Below are 8,918 nucleotides of genomic sequence, written 5' to 3'. Positions count from 1 at the left end.
TACCGGCTGAGATCTGTCTAGTACTGCAGCTGAGAAAATTGATTATGAGTAAATAAGATTAAGAAATGAGGAATTATAATTAGGGGAGGTAGAAATATTTGAAGTACGATTTAGAGCGCTAATCTTAAAGGTTTTGGTCCAAAATTGGGCCAACGGACAAAAATAAGTGAACCGGGCCTAAGTGGGCCCAAGACCCAACATATATAAACATTAGTTATGAGCATTTCAGCTCATTTTGCCCTAAAGAAGGGGTGTTGGGCGCTGAAATTGGGAAGAGATAAGAGAAGAGAGAAAACCTAACTCTCTTTGATCTTCAAATCACCATAACTTGAGCTACGAAGCTCCGATTGACGAGCCGTTTGTGGCTACGCGTCGCTCTTCTTATCCTCTACAATTCTATCTACGTTTTGTGGTGAGTAATCCACTGTCCTCTGCCTAATTTTCATTTTTCTCTTCAAATTCGAATTTGGTTTGGGTTTTAAGGATGTGATTTTGGTTGTTTAGGAGTGCTCTAGTATGAGCCATGGGTGATATTCATCATAAACTTCAGTGGGTTAAGGTAAGAAACCCTCCAATCCTTGTGAATTGTCATTTTTATGAGCCATAGGTTGATGTATGTATGTGATATTGGTTATGTTAGTGCATTTGATGGTTTTGGTGCACAATTGGAAGATTGATGTTGCTTGAGGAGCTTTGGTGAGGTTTGGGACTAAGGTTGGTGGAGACTTCCAAAGAAGAGGCTCAATTGATTTGGCTACAAGAGGTACGGTTTAAGTTTCATTTAAGTACCATGTGGTGTGATGAGAATTCCTAGGCTAGATGCCCCTAGGATTAAGTTTGGATTGTGTAAATGGTTGGTGCTAATTAATATGCATAGTTGGTATGCAATGTAAATTAATGATTGGGTTGAGAATTGTGTGGCCTTGTATGCTTGGTGTATTGAGAATTTGATGTATTGGGTAATGAGTATTGATTTGTGGTTTATGCATTTAAATTGTGAAATTGGGCCGGAGGCCGTGAATTTTGGGCCGGAGGCCGGAAAGAGGTAAGGAAGGTAAGTTGATGTGTGCATTGTATGATGACACAAGTGATTGGATGAATTTCAGATAATGAATACATGAATGATTGGGTTGGTTATTGAATAATAAGGTTTGAAGAGTTGAAGTGTGGAATTTGGTAATTTTGGGTGAAATTATGTAGATGAGGTATATTTGGTTTTGGTTGAGATATATTATGGGGTCATATATGTGATTATTATTATTGATGCCTTGATGGTATGATGATGCATGAGAGATATGTATGTTGTGATACATGCTTGAGAAATGATTAAGGTTGATTTGTGGGTGAAACCATGTGATAGTGAGTATGATATTGATTATGTATAATGATGATTAATTGGAAATAGTATTGTTGGAAATTGGGATGAGGAAGGATGTATGACATGTTAATGTGTTTGTAATATAGCCATTTGTTTGAAATGGGTAGAAATGGTTATATGGCGATTTTGTGAATTGTGATAAGGTGTTAATGCATGAGTTGAGGAGGCTTGATATTGATTTTGGTATATTTTGATTAATTTCAAAAAGGGTCGAAATTGGCATGTTTTGGTTGATTTTAAAAAGGGTTGAAAATGGCTTGTTTTAAAAAGGGCACCTTGTGGTTTTGTATGAAAACATGGTTTTTGGGCATACTTTGATGGGATATAACTTGGACTCTGGATCTCCGTTTTGTGCCAAACTTGTTTAGAAGTGAAATTGGATCCGGGATGTCCATGCCGTTCGAAGAACGGGCGAAAAACGATTTAAAATGAGAAAGTTATGTCCGTCGGAAGATTGGGGGTTGAATCTGTGAATTCTGCAGCTTTTAACTTAGAAAATTTTTAGCAGAATGACTCTCCACGTGTAGGCGCACTTGGCGCGTACGTGTCGTTCTTCAAGAAAGCACCATCCACGCGTGTGCGTGGTGTGCGCGTGCGCGTCGATGCGCTGCACCCAATGCCTAACCATTTTCCCGAGAGTTGTGCCAGAGTTGTGCCAGTTTTGTGCCTGGGGCTCAAATGCACCCACGCGTACGCGTGGCTAACGCGTACGCGTCGTCTGGCTGTGTATCAATCCGCGCGTTCGCGTGTACGACGCATACGCGTCGATGAGCTTTGTTGCCATCCACGCGTGCGCGTGAAGTACGCGTGCGCGTGGCCCTGTTTTCATCCCAAAGTTGATTTGTGAGTTTTAAAAGCTAAATCTTATACTTCTAGGCCTCCGATCTCACCCCTTATGTATTAAATCATTATGATATGCCTAGCAAAGAGGAAGGAGTTAGGGGATGTGGTAACTTGCGAATAAAGCAAGGGGGAGAGTTGTGATCAATGATGATCAAAGATGATTATATGAGATATGGAGGATGGCGGTGGAAGTACCGTATATGCCATGAGCCGAAAGGCTATAATTATTGATAAATGGTTGGTTCTTGATTGAACCATGAGCCGGATGGCTGAGTTATTGCCAGATACGGCGGAGCCTTGTTGATAAATTGGCTAGTTCTGGATTGAACTGTGAGCCGGATGGCTGAGTTGTTGCCGAGTTACGGCAAAGCCATTATGGATTATGGCTGAGTATAAAGACATATATGATAAATGAACGAATATGATAAATGAATAATGATGGAAAATGTTGAATGTAAGCATGCTTGTGTTTTCTCTCTGGTTGTAAGGGTGACAGGGCACCGATACCCTCTAACGGCGACAGGGCGCAGATACCCTCTAATGGTGACAGGGTACATATTCCCTCTAATGATATTAATACGCAACAGAGAGTGTGCCCGGGTTAGCTACCGGACACGTCGGGTTGGCTTGATAATCGATAGATGATATCATCAGCCATAGGACAGGCATTCATCATTTGCATATGTTTGAATTGTTTGGGTTTGCCTATTTGTTTTGGATTTCTACATTATATATGCTAAGTTACCTGATTATGTGCTACTTGTTCTACTTGTACCTTAATTGTGTATTACTTGCCTGTATTGCTTGTGTTTGTACAACTGAGAGGCCCCTCATGTTGGTGTCGGTGGATGTTGAGGGCTGATCTTGATGAGATGAATTAATGATGCGATTGCATAATGATGATGATCATTGGATGAGATAATTTGAGCCCCCTGGGTAGACGCAGTGATGTGATTTTACTAGCTCCAGGCGAGGGTATGATGTATTGATATAGAGTTGCTGAGGCAGAACAACTGGTAATGGTTTTGCTTATGAGTCTGAGTCTGATTCGTGGAAGAGTCAACCAGTTGGGAAACATGTGTAATATGAACTAGATTTAGTATCACCTTACGACAGTTGCCTATTCATGGATTAGTGAGAATCTAGGCTGGATATTTGGTGAAGAAGTTTAGGATTGCTTAGTGAGTTTTTATTGCAGTGCATTGTATTTATTTGGCACTTTTACTGTACCGGAAACCCATGGGCCCGGGGTTCTCATTCCGTATATATCTCTTGTTTTTCAGATACAGGTCCAGGTGCTCAGAAGTGAGCTGTGGTTCGTCTGAGAGACGGCGAAGATATTTATTTCCTCTACTTTGTGTTTTGCTTAGAATCTCTCCACCTTTGTTTTGAAAAGATTATATTATGTATTGAACTCTTTTGGAACTTGCCTATAGAGGCTCTTATGTTTTCTTTGGGAGAGATTAGGATATACTGTTGTCAACTACTTTCATACCGTACCCTAGCCGGCCTAAACTTCGCGGGTCGCGACTAGTGGCTATTTACTTATGCTATAAATATCTATCTGTTATCTATCTCTTAATCTCCTTTATGCCTTGTCCGTATATCGCGTTCGGCTTAACAGTTTAACTTTTCGTTATCGAAACGTGAGTGATACGTCTTCACGATTTTATTTCTACTCTTTTCAGGTTTCTCGCTTAATACTCCTTTCGAAAATTACCTATATTTATATATTAAAAATCCACCTGAGAGTCGTACCACCGTAATATCATTGACTTATGACTCGAGCATAAGGATTTGAATATTAGGGTGTTACATTCTAGGCCGAGATTATCTTAGTCTCTCACCCCCTCTTTGCTGTATTTTTAACCCAAATAACTAACTGTGGATAAGCTCGACATGCAAGTATTGACCAAGCTTCCTCGTTTTTACGCCCCTTCTTTATTAATCCTCAGATCTTGACCACAAAATTCTCAACCTCTTTTATCATCATAAATTCAGCCAAGACTTTGAATTTTTATTTAAAGAAATTTTGCTCACAAATTTTACAAACACTTGTACATTTTTACTACCTTTTTGATTGAATTCTTGAGACAAAAAGAGAGAAAAATACTGCACCTTCTCTCTACATTTCAACCTTGATTATAGCAGCTCTTCTATTGTTCTTTATGTGTTATTCAAGAATCCAAGCCATACAAATACAATTCCTTGTCCGTTTTCACTAATTCTTGCGTTCTTTTTTTTTTTTACCAAAAATTCAGCAAGGTGAGCTCTTGTTTCTTCTCTATTCTTTTCAATTTTTTTAGCAGTGACCATGATGAATTTTTTCTCTTTTTCATGTATATAAAATCTCTGTTGAAACCCATATAAAACACACTTAAGGAGCTATATAAAATTCAAGCTAAGAGTGATCAAATTTTAACACTTTTTGCGACGCTTTCGGCCAAACAAAAACTGCACCATAGCCAAACGTATTACCGTCTTTGTGTAAGGTTGAGACATTTTAAGTAAAGAGACCAGGTACAAATTTTTATAAAAGTTTATTTGAAAAGTGTCGCGAAAAAAAACTGTAAATCCCAAAGCTGCATTTTTTTGTGTGGACATGACAGAACATGATACTGAGATAGAAACAATAAAATAGAGACACTAAAAATTATTCTTTGTGTATTGTGTTTGGGTACAATGTATAGACATGGACACGACTAAAATATTATGCGAAGTGACTAAAATAGTCCTGTGATTTCAAATTTTTTGCATCAAGTATAAATTAATTTAATAGAGAATGAGGGTATGTGGGAGTATAGGTAATTACAAGAAGAATTGGTCTATGAACCAATAAAGTAAAAATGGCATTGAAGTAACAAAATTAAGAATAAATAAAGTAACGTAAGTAGAAGAGTGAATTAAGCTTTCATTGAGTAAACCTGCAGCATATCATAGAGAAGAGAATGGACAATGAGAAGGAAGGAATTATCAAGCTAAGTAAGAAATTCTGCAAGAAGAAGAGAGTACTTGAAAAAAAGAGAAAAAGAAGAAGAACGCGGATAATGGAAAGGGTAGGGAGAAGAGAGTACCTTTCTAAAAACGACGATGCATAGAAGAGGCTCAAATTAGAAAAAATAAGAAAGGGCAATAATGGAATAACAAAAAATATCTATGGACACAAAAGAAAAAAATCATAAAAAAATTCGTGTCTACCTTCTCAAATCTCGTGTCCATAATTGTCTTTCATAAAAGAGTGGATACAAAAATAAAGAAAATTGCGCCAGGGACAATATATCCAGTGTCTATATCTCTGCTCTCAAACACTTTTTAAATATTCATTGTCCATGTCTCTGTGTCTTGTCTCCAAAAATAAACATAGCCCAAGGTGCTAAAAGATTATCTAGGGAGGAGGAGTGTTTACTTCGATGGAACCAGAACCTTGCTAAGAGATTATCTAGAAAGAAGGAGTTTCTGCTCCGATGGAACTAGAATCATAAGATACGAAGATGTCCACTTTATGTTAAAACCTGTTTCTTCAATAGTTAGCATACTATGACATCAAGCTCAGCGACAATTGCTAGTTGCTAAAATGCACGTGACTTTATCCATTAGGCACGTATGCAGAACGTACGCAGTTAAAAAAACCATATTTAAGAATAGTTTCTAGATAACATCAGGTTGCAGGTAGTCAATTGACGCATGAGCTCATGGCGTGCATAGGACCAGACATGCATCATACTTGATTGCTGCATTTTTTGCTTGTGATTGCTTATTGTTATTCTATTGTATACTTGTGACTGTGCTTGCTTGTATGTTAATCATTGTTTTAACCTTGCAAACACTTAGACTTAGGCTGTGGACCCCTTAGATTTTCCGTTTAGTACCCAGTTGGAGAACCTACCTTAGGTTCTCACTTCCTTACTTTTTTCCGTTCTGCAAATGCAAGTCGGCGAGATCTTCTTTGAGTTTCTAACCTTCGAACGGATGAGCAACAATAGCATTATTGATGGGCTAGAGAGACTTCTTTTACTTTCACACAACACTTTCGTATTTTTTCAGCTACCAGGAATCGATGACCTAGTAGTAGTAGTAATTGTAGCAGCAATAGTAGTAGTCTTTGCCTTCGTTCTGTCTAAAATTTTAGAGGACTAGGTACTTTTGTAAATACCTATATAAACAAGTTAGTACAAGTCTCAAACTAGGGTGGCTCTTGTCAGTTGGGCTTGTTAGTATAAATAATGGAGTCTGTAGATATTTTTATGAATAAGTAACGACGAAATTCGGTGTGAACTATGATGTATGAAATGAGTTTTCGGACATATATGTATGATATTATCATATTTTCTGCGTTTTCTATACTTCATGTAGATATTATCTATTTAATTATTATCTATTCCATTATATCTATATATTTGACACACGATCTCGACTAGCATTACAAACTCATATGTATATATTTAATATAAGGTCTATAATCTTTAAAAAAATCGTGAAATAACGCCTGACAACTAATATTAGTCATGTGTATTGGAAATTAGATCGTTACAACATAATTAGTCAAATAGAGTTTGGTTGATCCTAGTCCTACCAACAAGTTATACCTGAAATCATTCGCATGAAAACATAAACATCAAAGTTGAACAAATTAACATGCCCGAACTTTAATGAATTTATGTCAATGTTTGATTTCGAATTGAATTATAATACTAAAGGCGTAAGCAGCTTCCATAAACAACGTACCTTAAATGATAAAACATAATAGGTAGCCACCAACACACGTTGGCCTTTTGTCGGTAACTACCATAAGACTAAGAGTCTGTAACCCGCTGCATACATACACATGTCATCACATGCATAATAATAAATTAATAATGATAATAATATTGTCGAAAAAGGAAAAAAAAATCTATTAATTAAATAATTGCATTATTGTGTTCTGTTATATAACATATTTTCAAACAATAAATCGATTCTCACTTGAGATTTATGTGTCCGGTACATAGTTGTCAGAATCGAATCGGTGATCGAACCGATCAGGTCATTGAGTTACTGGGTCATTGGTTCAACCGTTAAGTTACTGGTTAAACCAGTTGACTCGGTCCTATGTAAATAAAAAATAAAAAATAGTCAAAAGTTTAAAATTAAAATTTAAAATACATATTTTTACTAACATTTTAAAATATCAAGTTATTTTAAAACAATATGGAACATGAACAATAAATATTTTATTATTTTTACTCTATCATAAATATTTTTATTTTGTTTTTATATTAAAATAACTATTATTTTTAAATTTTAATAATTTATTAATTAGTTTATATCTTTTATACTATTATATACTACAAGTATTTATTAAAAAATAATTAAGGGTAAAAAACCTAAATAAGCCAAGGAGAGTTGGAAATTACCCAAATCAGCCAAATCAAAAATCAACACCTGAATCCACCAGGATGAATTATTATATAATTCGAATCAATTGGATTTGAATTATGCTAACAAGTAATTCGAATTGATATGATTCGAATTACTAGGAAGGCAACAAACTAATGAAGTTCGAAACAACTCGTTTCGAATTATATCAACCTAATTCGAATTACTAGGAGAAGTGGACAATAGAGAGGTTCGAATCTAGTTGATTCGAATTAGGTGAAAATTGAGTTGCATAGTAATTCGAATCAACTTGATTCGAATTACAAGGGATTCGGCTATAAAAGGAGTTCGAGCCAAGTTCATTCGAATCACTTTCTCATTCTCCAACCCCACCAAATCCCAGAGAAGAAGACCAACGTTCAGTACGAGTGCGACCAGAGCGGCTGTTTTTGTCGATGGGGGACGATCCGGGAAGGCTTTATCGTTTGGATGGAGTAGCTCATATCGCCGGTGTGATCAACGACGAGGTTAGTGGTTTATGAAAGCGGTTTATGATAACGGTATTTGTTAATGGTTTTTTATAATGGTTTATGTTACTGTTAGTGGTTTAGGATAGTGGTTTAGGAAAGTAGTGTAGGCTAGTGGTTTTCGTTAATGGTTTTTTATAGCGGTTTATTTAAGTGTTAGGTGTGTATGCAAGTGGTTTAGGCCAGTAGTTTTTTTTAGTGGTATTTGAAATTGTTTTTTGTAAGCGGTTTGTGTTAATGGTTTTGGATAGTGGTTTTAGTGATGGTTAGCGGTTTGGGGTCGTGGTTTAGGTTGGTGGTGTAGGACAGTGATTTTTGTTAATGGTTTTTTTAGCGGTTTATTTTATTGTTAGCGGTTTAAGCAAGCGGTTTAGGCCAGTGGTTTTTGTTAGCGATTTTTGTACTCGGTTTTTGTTAACGGTTTTGGATAGTGGATTCAGTGATGGTTTAGCGGTTAACGGTAGTGGTTTATGATAAATGTGAAAATGCATATGTTTTTGTTAATGGTATTGGCACGTGGTTTGAGTGAGCGGTTTGTGTATGAAATGTCGGTCGTTTGTTTCATATATCTTTTACCCATCATGATTTATTTTCTGGTTCCTTATAAAATATATCGCTTATGTTAGTGGTTTGTGCATCTGTTCTAATTATGCGGTTTATGTACTGGCCAGCCTCGTCGTTGCATATCCAGCGTTAGGCGGCAACAGGGGATGCGTCTTGATGAGAGGTATGTTCCGTACTTGCAGATGGCCGGACTTTACCATCTTGCGAGACTGAACGACAGATGGTTCCGACTAGACGAGCCCCTAGTCAGC

This window comes from Arachis stenosperma, chromosome 2 (assembly GCF_014773155.1).
Source record: "Arachis stenosperma cultivar V10309 chromosome 2, arast.V10309.gnm1.PFL2, whole genome shotgun sequence".
In the NCBI taxonomy this organism is placed as follows: Eukaryota; Viridiplantae; Streptophyta; class Magnoliopsida; order Fabales; family Fabaceae; genus Arachis; species Arachis stenosperma.
Note: the sequence above shows the minus strand (reverse complement) of the source record.